The sequence below is a fragment of the Lissotriton vulgaris genome, unplaced genomic scaffold (assembly GCF_964263255.1).
Source record: "Lissotriton vulgaris unplaced genomic scaffold, aLisVul1.2 SCAFFOLD_1455, whole genome shotgun sequence".
Taxonomy (NCBI): Eukaryota; Metazoa; Chordata; class Amphibia; order Caudata; family Salamandridae; genus Lissotriton; species Lissotriton vulgaris.
This window is the reverse complement of record NW_028246840.1, coordinates 573,202-586,744: the sequence shown is the minus strand read 5'-3', so window position 1 is coordinate 586,744 and position 13,543 is coordinate 573,202. Positions and strand designations below refer to the sequence as shown.

At 46.7% G+C, this 13,543-nt stretch overlaps 1 long non-coding RNA gene across 1 annotated transcript; it reads left to right on the top strand.

Moving 5' to 3' along the window:
• The first annotated feature begins 1,936 nt into the window (after positions 1–1,936).
• On the top strand, positions 1,937–9,114 carry LOC147665732 (uncharacterized). The gene is made up of 3 exons (XR_015304986.1): positions 1,937–2,015; positions 7,110–7,160; positions 9,000–9,114. It is a non-coding gene; the product is annotated as an uncharacterized LOC147665732 (long non-coding RNA).
• The last annotated feature ends 4,429 nt before the right edge of the window (positions 9,115–13,543 follow it).

The window sequence follows — 13,543 nt, the reverse complement described above, 5'->3', positions numbered from 1 at the left end:
GAAGGGGGGCAGATCTGGGGTCTGGGGGGGCAGATCTGGGGTCTGAGGGGGGCAGATCTGGAGTCTGAGGGGTTCAGATCTGGGGTCTGAGGGGGGCAGATCTGGGTTCTGAGGGGGGGGCAGATCTGGAGTCTGAGTGGGGCAGATCTGGGGTCTGAGGGGCAAATCTGGAGTCTGGGGGGCAGGGGGAGATCTGGGGGGGCAGTTCTGGGGGGTCTGTGGAGTCTGAAGATGAAGGTAACTGCCCAGACAGACAGGGCTCCTTCCTCCTCTGCAGCAGGCTGGACACACCAGGAGAGGCCGGAAGGGATGTCAGCAGCGTTGCTGGTGCTGTCTCTGCCGCCGCTGACCTCCTGAATGTCATGTATGTTCCTTTGCAGAAGTTTAACAAAATGAACACATTGCTGGTATTTCACTGAGGGGGGGGGGGGGGCAGAACTGGCATGAGGGGCTGAATCTGAGACTCCTCAAGAGCACACCAGGCAAGGGTGAGGCCTGTCCTTGAACTGTGAGTGTCTTAAAAACACCCATGTCTTTGTCTTTACAGGCGCCAATGCTTATTTCCCTGCCGGTGCCTGGAGGCGGCGGTTCCGTCAGGGGCCACCAGAGGGCGCGCCTCTCCTGCAGATGAACCCACCTGAACTGCACATGGGATGGGAGAAGAAGGGTTTCCTCTTCCGGGTCAGCGGTGGCAGAGACAGCAGCAGCAGCGGTGCCGACATCACTTCCGGCCTCTCCTGGTGTGTTCAGCCTGCTGCAGAGGAGGAAGGGGCCCTCTCTGGTGGGCAGATACCTCCATCTTCAGACCCCCCAGAACTGCCCCCCCCAGATCTCCTCCTGCCCCTAGACCCCAGATTTGCCCCTCAGTCCCCAGATCTGCCCCCCCCTCAGACCCCAGATCTGCCCCCCCTCAGACCCCAGATCTGCCCCTCAGACCCCAGATCTGCCCCCCCTCAGACCCCAGATCTCCCCCTGCGCTTCAGACCCCAGATCTGCCCCCCTCAGACCCCAGATCTGCCCCCTCAGACCCCCGATCTGCCCCCTCCACAGACCCCAGATCTGCCCCCAGACTCCAGATCTGCCCCCTCAGACCCCAGATCTGCCCCCCTTCAGACCCCAGATCTGCCCCCCTCAGACCCCAGATCTGCTCCCCCAGACCCTAGATCTGCCTCCTTCAGAACACAGATCTGCCCCCTCAGACCCTAGATCTGCCCCCTTCAGACCCCAGATCTGCCCCCCTTCAGACCCCAGATCTGCCCCCTTCAGACCCCAGATCTCCCACGCTATTTTGGATGAGACACAAGTCGTTATTGAAGGTGAGTTTTTGATGTGGGTTATTCAGTCAGTTTCGGTATCGCATTTTTTGGGGGGTTTCATGAATGCTCCGTGTAAGGTGGGGGCAGTCAGAGGTAAAACAGGCAAATGTGTTGTATGAATAAAAAATGGGAAGCGGTACGACAGGGGCAAAATCTGTGGGAGTCCAGCCCGTATGTACAGTCTAGCGGAGGATAGTAAACTGTCACAAACTACTACCGGCATGGAGGGCAGATATTACTAGCTTGCCTTATAAAACCCGTGGGACATGTTCCGTATAAGAAACATACTAGAGTCTTGAGGATGTTATCAAACACTACCACCTATTTGGAGGTTTAATATGGGTAACCAGTCTACGACATACCCGCTGGATGTGTTAACCACTATGCAGTTTGAGACAGTGGGATGACAAACATTATTATTGATTCAGTCCTGCTATATGAGTAGTAGACATATAGGAATATCTGAAGGGCTGGTTTACATTTCAATGTCTGAGTCCTAGATCTTAGTGTATTTTGGTATGCGACTGGGTCCCAAGCTTGGTTCGATATTACTTTCCTCCTCTTTTATTTTTATTTTCTTTGACAGTATCAAAACTAAGTTACAAAAGCAGCCAAGATTCTGGACCTCCGGCTGTGTGTGTACACAGAGACGCTATTCTTAGAAGATCTTCCTGTTGGGAGTACCTCCATTTATTCAAGGTATTTTGTCCTGCCCTAAGTCCTTAAATGGGAATCCTTTTAACCACTCTATAAAAGGATGCCTTAGTCTAATAAAATCCTTGGAAAAATTGTCGATTTCTAGGCGGAAACCCGATGGTATGACAGGGTGTTCCGTAGGTGCCAAACTCATATCAAAGGACCTATGGGAAAAGAAATATAATATTGTTGGTAAGAAAGCTGTCTCTTGAAGGGTGAGATGGGTTATAAGTAGGTTTAAAATTATCTGACCGTGATAGATCACCTCCTTCTCCCTGCTAGGAACCAGGCAGACCTTTGAACGTTTACAGAGTATTGGGGCACACTAACCTTTAAGTGATGAGCAGTGTGCTCTTCTCCCTGCTAGGAACCAGGCAGGCCTTTTGAACGTTTACAGAGTATTGGGGCACACTAACCTTTAAGTGATGAGCCGTGTGCGCTTCTCCCTGCTAGGAACCAGGCAGACCTTTTGAACGTTTACAGAGTATTGGGGCACACTAACCTTTAAGTGATGAGCAGTGTGCTCTTTGATACATGATACATTACAGTGAGTATCTGAGGACAAATGGAGTAAGCTCTTGGTTTCCCCCCCTTTGCTTTTTTATAACTCTAGGGATTATGGTGGCACAGATTAACAATGTGTGTTTTATTTTGTGCCTTAGTGAGCCTTATAGGATGAACACATTAGGATGACCTCGATGTTTGATGACACTATCTTTTCTGGGTATAAGGTGTCACGTGTGTACTGTATCACACTTTGCAGGTGTTCGGTCCAATCAATGTCTATATATAAAGAGTTTGTGTCGCCTTGGGCTAGTAACCGATGGACGTTTCCATACATGTGTTTTTCCAGGTCTTCCCAGGGTGTTTGAGAACTTTTTTGTGTGATAATCTGCGGGTCCTGATATAGGTGGCCTTATTATTTGCTTATTTTTGTTTAAATATCTTTATTGGTATTTTCTGAATTTCTCATACCTGGCATCATAGTTTTATACAGTACTTTCTATTGCCCACCGCAAAATTATATAACCCCAGTGACATTCAATAGTGCAAGTGTCAACAATGAGAACATAAAACCAACACTGCAGTCCTGCTGCCAGATACATACATTATGTTGGACACATATGGAAAGATCTCAGTGTGCTATTACTCGCCGGTGCTGCTACTTCATGGTCTATGAATCCGAAACAAGGCCATACATAGCATAATCCTTACATATCTTATCGGGGCCAGTACTACAATATCTGATGTACATTCTATCCTAACACAGAACAATAACCTGTTGTTCGGACTTGAACAACAACATAAGGGAAATAATATAGATTGGCATTTCGCAGTAGGTAGTCACTCGTGGATACTAATAAGACCTGTACATCCAATAAGCATATAATCAAAACTGAAACATACAATACTACTAACTGCCATCTAAACTATGTAAGTCGGGTCGCCGTTTCATATCTGAGCATAATGATTAATTATCTGCACCTTATTATTTTATGGCTTGCCTATGCAGGGGCTAAACAAAGGCATGTACCTACGTACAGCCATAAAGCCAACGGCTAGCGCCTCCCCTCCCAAAAGTGTGCCGGACCTTGATGGTTACTACTGATGTACCAGGGATCTTATGAATATGTGATTGTCTGCATGTCTGGGCACAACATTGTCCTGTAATCATGACACTGGGTACTATCATGTCTATTGCAGATCAACAGGTTGCACACCTTCATCGTTCACCGTGGCACCGCTTCGAAGGGCAGCTAGCATAGAGTCCCAGTCCTGCGCTATAGGGTATTTACGAAGCCCTGCCGTTTCCTCCCTGTGTAGCGCCATGCTCTCCACCTGTGCCCATGTTACAAGTGAACTTTTCCAGCCAACCATCTCTCTGCATGTTTCCATTTTTTGGTTATTAGTCTTTTTGCCGCGATTAAACCCAGATCCCGGAAACTTGAGGTGATTTTATTGTGTTTTGATCTGGCATAGAGTCCTAAAAGGCAAATCTCCCAAGACAGCGGTAAGGGCGTGCCTGTGCATAAGGCTAGCGTAGTAACTACCCCCGTCAATATTGCTGCCGGGATGGGCAGGCCCAAAGCATGTGTAGTAAATCCGCGTCTGGTTGTTAGCAGCGTGGGCATGCAGAGGTGGCAATGTGGCAATATCTATTTATCTTATCAGGCGAGAGATACGCCCTCTGGAAGATAAACGTCTGTATAAGTTTGAATCTGGAGTTTCTTGGTATGTGCCTGGAGCTTGCTAACACAGCATCCCATTCCTTATCAGTCCATGGCCGACATCTATCTGTTTCCCAACTAACACGAAGTCGCAACATGGGCTTGAGTGTGTGCATGAGGAGCGCTTCCACTAACCAGTGCACCACATGGGAGCCTTCCCCCATTACATGCCGGTATTGAAGTAGCAAATGTGTCTGTGGTGCCACCGTTAAGTCCCCCCAGACAGATAATGGTGCTTTCAGAAGGGAGGCGTGTAAAAGGAATTGACCTGCCGGCAACTCAGCGTCTTCAGCTAGTGTCGCAAACGGCAGTAGCCCACCGTCGCTGTAAAGATCACCCAGCGTGGTCAAACCCGCAGTGTGCCAGATCATCAGAGCTGTTTCTGATGTACCCAGCCTGCCACGTCGCGTACCGAGCAGCGGAAATATAGGGGCATATGGGAGGGTCGCATGGGTGATATATAAGCTTCTCCTATAACATTGTATTGCCAATCCGAGATGTAGTTGTTTTGGCCTTGGAAGTTTCGCAACGGGGTGAAACAGATGGCAGATCTGAGAGTGGGTCCAGGGCCGTGCCATGTCCGCCGTGTCCTCCAGATTCTGACCAGCAAGCCATTTTGTTGCCCATTGGAGTTGGGCAGCCAAATAATACAGTTCCATATGAGGGACAGCCAGTCCTCCCCAACCAGTGTGAGCATGCAATTTACACAGAGCTACTCGCGGCCTCCCGTTATTCCATATGAAATCCCGGAAGAGCTATTCTAACTCTCGATAGCTTGGGCGGAACATAGAGCGGTAGATTTGAAAAATAATACAGCAGCTTAGGCAACACAATCATATTCAACAGCGCAATACGACTGATAACGTTTAGGGGAAGTGTCTTCCAGAAGCGCACCTGAGCCCGGAGTGCCGAGATTGCTCTCATCAGGTTACCCTCAAACACGTCGTCAGCCATCCGATATACAAAGATCCCAAGGTATCTAAACGTAGTGGGGTACCATGTGAGAGGTGAGCCATGTAAGATCACAGCTTCCTCTGCTGTGGCAGCGCTGAAGGGATACATCTCTGACTTGGTCCAGTTAACCCGGAGTCCAGACATTTCCTCAAAAGCTCTCAGTATATCTGCAATGGACGTCGGGATCGCAGTGATATTCCGAAGATATAATAATAGGTCATCCGCACACAGGGAAATAGTATGTAGCCCATCCCCTAACGGAATGCCTCATGTCTCCCCATCTCCTCGGAGCATCATCACCAGTGGTTCCATTGCTAGGGAGAATAGCAACGGGAACAAGGGACAGCCCTGGCGTGTCCCACGCTGATTGGGTCCGTGATCAACCTACCAATGGGGACTCGGACATTGGGGCGCTGATACAATAGGCAAACCATATTTAAAAAGTGATCTCCCAGTTCAAATTTGCCTAAGACTGCCGCCAGATAAGGCCATTCCACAGAGTCAAAGGCTTTCTCCAGGTCAAGAACTAAGCAACCCGACCTAGGCCAACTATGCGTTGCATAATGCTGTATTCTAAAAAATCTACGAATATTAAGAGAAGTGCACCGGGCTGGAACAAACCCGTTTTGGTCAGAGTGTACCAATGTCTTCACTACGGGAAATAGACGCCTTGCCAATAGTGATGAAAAAACGTTGTAGTCAGTGTTGAGGAGTGCTAATGGGCGATAAGAGCCCAATCTTCCAATTTAACCTTTTAATGGCAGACAGCAGCACACACAGAGGTCAAGGGTACTTACCCGAAACGCGTTTGGCGAAACATGGACAATATTGCAAGCTAAGAGGATGGTGTTTTAATCTGCAGTCTGTCCAATAAAAGGATAAACCGACGTCGTGTGTGGCCCCTTCACTTTTGAGCACCTTCATATGGAATATATATGGCCTGCTCCGGCCAGGAAGGCGTCCCACTGCAAACATGCAGGTCCGTGCCTAGAAACTTGAAAGGTGCGTGTGGAACGGCGTGTCCGTTTGGGGTGAGGCGAAAAATAATGCAGAGCTTAACATCACCTACAAAAGCTGCTTAATGAACTTTTCCAACAATTACATTTTGGGAAGTATAAGCGGCATTCACTATGGTTGTGAAAAGGCTGAACTGCACGAACCACAATGCTTAGCGCGCATACGCACATTGGGTCGTGACTGTAAAAATCAAACTCGAGTGCGACAACAGTTGTTGCCATTCTTCCATGCTGCCAGTGTTTGGCGAAACATGGACATTATTGCAAGCTACGAGGGTGATGCTTTAATCTGCAGAATGCCCAATAATGGTGTCAGTCAGGCCCCTGTAATGTAACAAACTCTGTTTTTAAAATTACAAGTTTGGCATCAAATTAGTGCACAGAGGCAGAAACTACAGGGCTGGCTGCTTATCTAGAAAGCCACTTTTGGGTAGTTTGGGTGACGAGCGTTTGGATGTTGATGAATGTTTGTGGCAGCGGTGTTAGACGCTGTCCATGATGCTGCTTGTGCTGACCCTGGAGTGGTGCAAGTTAACAAGGACATCACAGATGGTCTCCCCTGGGACTAGTGCTTAAGTGCTGAGGTGTTTGGGTGTGATCAAGTGGCGGCAGAGCTAACTGTGGCTCGGGGCATGGTTATGAGACCCGATTCTTTTGTGCTGGTAAGCCGAGACCGTGCTTGTTGAATATTCATCCAATGCGAGTGCTGATATACGAATTGCTGGTCTGCCTGAAGTTGTGATGCTGCCGACAGTAGTGTGTCTGCTAAAAGCGGTGGCGTGGCTGGTGGAACTATAAAGCCAAATAAGAGAAAGTTATCTTCCGACACCGCAGTCTTCGTGACTGAGACCAGTAACACTGAAGTATCTGAGACTCACAGCAGTAATTTCTCCTTTCAGAGCGTTATTGCTGCTGATGGAGTGAAGCCAAGAAGTAAGCACATTACTAAGGTACGAACAAAGATTAATGTTTTTCATTTGTATTAACTGTTTCTCTTTTGCAGCTTTTGGAAATGCATTTTCTAGTTTTGTTGCTTTTTGTTTCGTTTTTTATTGTATGCTGTTACCTTTGGTTTAAAGGGAAAGATGTTGTAGTGTGTGACCTCAATGCTGCAGTTTGCATTTCATTACCATCATTTGCTTATCCTGGAGAATCTCTAGGGTGTAGGAGGTTTGCTTTTCCAGAGTTCTTTCATCAGCTTCTGGGCTGTTTTCGCTCTGTGGCGATCTGTGGTCCTGTTTCTCTGCTCTTCTTGTAGCAGCTCCTATCAGAGCTGCATCCTCCCGCCAACGATAATATGATGCCAGGCATCACCCAACACACAGCACAGTCTTTGATGGGCTACGTCTATCTGCTCGGCGCGGTTAGAGCGAGGATAAAGTTCTCAGGACCCATCAGGCTGTGAATGTAACCTTAGGGCTTAAGGTGAAATGAAGAGCTTACCTCCTTCCTGAGTGGCTCCAGACTGCTGTGGGCAGACCCGATAGCTGGCAGCACCCTGGAGTATGTATGTATAAATGTATGTATAAATCAGATTATGTTGGAAGTAACCTGCAATATAGTGCCATGCAGCACCCTGCCATAGAGTAGGATTTCTCATAGTATTTTATTTCCTGGCACATTAATGGAGATAGTCTTTTAACTGGCAGAAGAACAACACTGACCATACATTTCCTGGCACCGTCTTTAAAATGACGTACACATTAGGAATGGCATTTCGTTCTGCTGGAATAATAACACAAGTTATCTTGCACTCTATGCTGTTGCATGGATTTTTGGTTGCAATGCATTCCATGTTTCATTCAAACGTGCTTTCTACAGGGCACATACATGATTTGCTGCTGTAGAGAAATAATTCTCCTGTGTACTGTGGCAGACTCAGAAATATTGAAAAACTTCATGATTTCTCTTTCAGCACTTCAAAGTAAAACCTTTCAATTTTTGACTCAGATATTTGGCAGAAACATAACTTAGTACCATTAACATAGTTGTGATGGGGAACATTCATGTGGGGTCAGGACTGGTTCTACCAGAGTGCTTGCTGACTTGGAGGAGTATGGAGTTGACCACCTTGCCTGGTCCGGTGTGGAACCAAGCCAGCGATGCTTTGCTGCAGGCTCGTTTGCCCTGATAGCTGGTCAACAGTTTGAGGAGGAGGAGGTGAAGAGCTGGCTAAGTGTGCCATGAGGCTGGCAGTTCAGTACATCCCTGAGAAGTGAGCTTTGAGTCGATGTAGTGTTCCTCTTATACCACGTGCAATTCATCCTCTCCAAAGCCTCAAGAATTCATGGGTGTGAAGGGCGGCTGATTCTGATTGGGTGCTTGATAGTTTTCCAGAAACTCATGTTCTTGATTGTTCATGTTTGTCAGTAGTTAATTAAATATGCCCTGGGGTTTTATCTCTTTAGTGACACAAGCTGCAATAAACGTTTCTTTGTTGTTGCAAAAAAATATGAATGGCCGACGAGCCTCTGTAGGTCAAAGAATGGAAGGGCTGGGGAACTGTCATTCATCTCACTGCTAAGCAGAGCCGTGTCATCCTTCACCCTCACTCAGGCCTCTGATGTTGGCCACTGGGACTTTAGAGCCCATCCTTTTAATGAGAAAAACAAAACTACAAGTCCCATAAGCAATAGTGGTGGAAGGTGTCACGCATGACCTGGGACAACATCCGATTCAGCACATCCAGTTCCATTTTTTAAGTATTTGACACAATATTGAATTTATAACCTTTGTTTTTTATGGTCATGAGTCACCAGAATACTAAAAACGTGTCTTTTATTTTCAAGGTCAAATAAGTAATGGTCACTTGGAAGCTCTGTTAATTCTTCAGTATTTGTCATTGATCTCCACGTGTGGCTGGTTTGGGTCTGCCCCCTGCATCTTTCCTGATAACTCGCACAGGTAAGGAGCTTGTAGAAGCAACATGATAACGCCATACTCGTCTGTAAGAAGTGCGCTCGGAGGCAGGTATCCGATAATTTTTGTGAAACGAGCAAGCGCCAATATCTGCTATGTACATTTGTTAAAATAAAACAGTCAAATCACAGAATATTGTTCCGGAGGTTCAGTCCCAGAGACGTTATCTGTAACTGAACGCAGACACCCTAGGAAGCATGTGCTTTTAAGTCAAGTTGCGTTCACTCACCTAAAGGTGACATGCTTCATCATTGGGCTATACTCCTCACCAGGCCGGCGCTACAATGCTTGGCGGGCACCACAAGAGGGCACTTTGTCGGAGATCTTTTATTAAGTACGCCGGATGAGCATAGTAGGACAGAGGATCTTGTGTCATAAGATGTGAGATTGGTGAAAGTCTGAATATAAGATCAACTATCGACCAGTTGCCACAATATAGTTAAACGTGATCTTCCTGGTCCATGTTGAGATTAAAAACAGTGGCAGAGAAATTGAGGAACTAATGGCCCCTATCACTGTGTGAAAGTGTCGATCACCTATGGACCTGCTGGTAAGCTGGGGTCTGTACTTCAGGTCAACTTTTTTCATGCTTTGTGTAGTCATGGAGCAATCTGTTGGCATTTCATCAGGACCAAATATGGGAAAATGGGTAAATGTGACCTAATCTTCTCCACAGCATGAGGAGCTCTGTAACTCAAAGCCCTGCACCGTGCATAGGTGATAAGGTGCCTAGTACCATCTTACTACCACAGGTGAGCGCTGTCTAACAGAGTGCACTAGATACGGTAACCCTTCTAAGGGTCAGGACATACTGACTTATCCAATAACGAGGACGCCGCATCAGAGGGCAACTGGTTTGAAAAGCACATGCTTCCTAGGGTGTTCAGTTAGAGATAATGTCTGTGAGACTGAACCTCCAGAACAGTATACTGTGAGTTGATTTATATGAAGAATGTGTATACTGGACTGTCGTTTTCCTCGTCATCTCTTGTGCTATGTAAAATAAAACATAACACACCGGGAGGCCAACAAATCTATCACACATTAAATGCAAAAATAGCAAAAGGCCGCGCAAACTACCAAGTGACAATTGTCTTTGCAATGGACGAGAGCATCCACCCTAAAGCAAGTTGGAGTATATAATGCTAATGCTACACACTGTATTTTTATTCACTTTTCTCCTAATACAAGTCAATGAAACATGAACACGTGATAGAAACAGTTACTAAAACAACACTAATGAGTAGGAGGCAGGATCTTCCTTCGAGGGGAATGTGAGGAGTCTGTGAGGTGCAGATAAAAGATACACAGACAAGCTGCAGAATTAACTGTTTCTGGAAATAACACTTCTGTTTCAATTTACTACAAGGTGCAGGAAAGTGTTCAGATGTACATCACTAAATAAAAGGGTTCTGGTCCCTAATAGAATCATGTAACTTTGCAGGTATATTAAGGCGAACAGACACATCAAATTAATATAAGAATATTGTAATTTGGTAATGTAATATATCAATGCACGTTGTGGCATTCGTGTGTAACCAATTATCGGTATTAAAGAAACCAGTATATCCAGTTATGCTTTCTCAATTCCTTCTTCCTAGAGGCCACCACTGCTGCTATCCAGCCGTATTCAGCAGTGCCTCCTGTGACCTGGAATCCTACATTTAATCAATACCAAACATTGTCAATGCTTCTAGCCAACTCCGGTCACTGGTTCCACTCGCACCCCCACCACCCTTGGGCCTGTTATTCTTTTAGCCAGCTCCAGTCAGTAGTGGCCCCTTGGACCTCTATGTAAGCCTACTAGCCAGCTCCTGTTGGTACTGGCCCCTGGGACCTGTTCTCATTCTAGCCAACTTGAGTCATTAGTAGCACCTTGGGACTAGTGATCATACTAACCAGCTTCAGTCAGTATTGGCTCTCTCAGACCTATTATCCTGCTAAGTAACTCCAGTCAGTAGTGACCCCTGTACCTTAAATCCTGCAAATATTCAAAACCAGAGGTTAACTCTACTGCCAACCAGTTCCAGTCAATATTGACATGTATTGTTACCCTGCTTGTCATGAATACCAGAGGCCAGCGCTGTTGCTAGCCAGCTCCAGTCACCAGTGGCCCGTCACATATTATCCTCAATAGGATCAATGCCCAAGGCCTGTGCAGCTGCTAACCTGCTCTAGTCAATAGGAAGATTTTAACTATCACCTAGAACTGTTAGACAACCTAGACTCCTCCAAACTACTAGACACCCTGGAGGCGTATGGGTTTAGTCAAATAGTCACAGGATCAACTCACAAGGCAGGCCATACTTTAGATGGCATTTTCACCAACAATCCCAACCTTAAGTTCCGAGACATAAGGCCTTTGACTTGGACGGATCACAAGGATATCTATTTTACTCTCAGAACCACAAATCCGGGCCGAGAGCCTGTGACGAACCCTGGTAAAATCAAGGTTCGAAGTTGGAAAAAGGTGCAGGGCAGTGTTTTTGAGACCGCTCTGAATATGGGCCCTGACCTACTCATATCTGATATTGACGCCGCGGCCTCTGCATTCAACGAATGGATTGATAGGGCAGTTAAACAGGTAGCCCCTGTGAAAGAGATAGCCTTAAGGAAGCCAAGGATATCTTCTCCTTGGTGTAGTCCTCAGCTTAAGGCTCTAAAGGCTGAATGTATAAGAGCGGAAAGCCGGTGGAGACAAGATTATAGTGAGAGTAGCAAAATAATGTACAATCTTGCATTGCAGAAATATAAAAATGAGATAATCTCTGCAAAAGAGCATGCATTATTTTTCCACCAAAATTAGAAATGCGGCCGATAGTAGTCAAGAACTTTTTAAAGTAGTTAACTCTTTGGCAAAACCTCAGCAGAACAATGCTTTTAAGGCTGACCAGGAGATATGTAACAATCTGGCCCTTTTCTTTCAAAATAAGGTACAGATGATATATGATGATCTTCTAAAAGCTCAGGGACTCCAGTATACTATCATACGCAATGCAGAGGATGCCTGGCCGGCGACGCAATGTAAACTCTCCTGTTTCCCTGAACTGGTAAACAAGGAGGTGCAAGAGCTGCTCCTCTCTATAAAATCAGGTTCTCCAAGTGACCTTTGCCCCCCTGCCATCATGCATCTAGCCCCTAAGAAGATTTGCGAAACGTTGACGCCCCTTATCAACCAAGCACTGACAACGGGATTATATCCGGCTCGGTGGAAACAAGCGGCCATTAGGCCCTTACTAAAAAAAAAAAACAACCTAAACCCAGAGGTTTTAAAGAACTACCGCCCGATTACCGATGGTGGCGAAGGTCATTGAGAAATCAATGAACAAATTGCTGGGTGATTATTTAAATGCTAACAAGCTATTAGACGCTACTCAACATGGTTTTCGCGCCTGCCATTCCACTGAATCGGCTCTGATTGTTGCAACTGAGAAAATTCGACGGGTGGTCGACGAAGGGGGTAGAGCAGCCCTCATACTCCTAGACCTATCGGCTGCATTTGACACCGTGAATCACACGGTGTTAGTGCAACAGCTGAAGGATCTGGGGTTGTGGACGCTGCCCTTTCCCTGCTCACCTCCTTCTTGGAGGGGTCCAAATGTGTGACCTCCAATCCCCGCTGCATAAGTCCTGGTCAGTGTGGCCAAAGCCACTCTGCTATGTGTAATGGCTGTGTTGAAAGATTTAACAAGACCATGAAGGGCATGATCGGTGGACTTCCTGAAAAACTCAAAAGAAGATGGGATGTCTTACTTCCATGCCCACTTTTTGCCTATTGGGAAGGGCCACAGAAAGGAGTGGGGTCCTCCTTATTTTAGCTTCTGTTTGGGTTTCCTGTCAGGACCTCTGTGCCGTGTGAAGGAGGGATTGGAGAAACCTCTTGTTCAACCTTAGCAAGATATAGTGGACTATGTGCTTGGCTTTTGCTCCAGGATGTCTGAGTACGTGGAAAAAGCAAGCAAAAACGTTGCGGCCAGCCTAGAGCTCCAGAAGCTCTGGTATTCCAAAAGGCTGCTATGGTTGAGTTCCAGCCAGGGCAGATGCTGTGGGTTTTGGGCCTGTGGCTCCTAGGGCACTGCTATGTAAGTGAAGTGGCCCCTACCCTGTCCTAGAAAGAAAAGGGGCGGTCACCTACCTGGTAGATTCTGGCTCTGACAGGAACCCCAAGAGGGTCGTCCATGCCAAACGCCTTACACCCAACTATGACATGGCCGATGTGACCTTGCTCATGGTTACAGATGATCAGGAAGCAAAGAGCGAACCTGCCCCTGACCTGTCCGACAATCCGAAAGATGGGTCGGTGGAAGGTGTAGTCTTGTCAGACACCCTACCTGCCCATCAGGAGACTGATTGCAGACAAGTCCTAAATCAGTTTGCTGAGCTCTTCTTTTTGACCTCTCGCCAGACTCGCTGG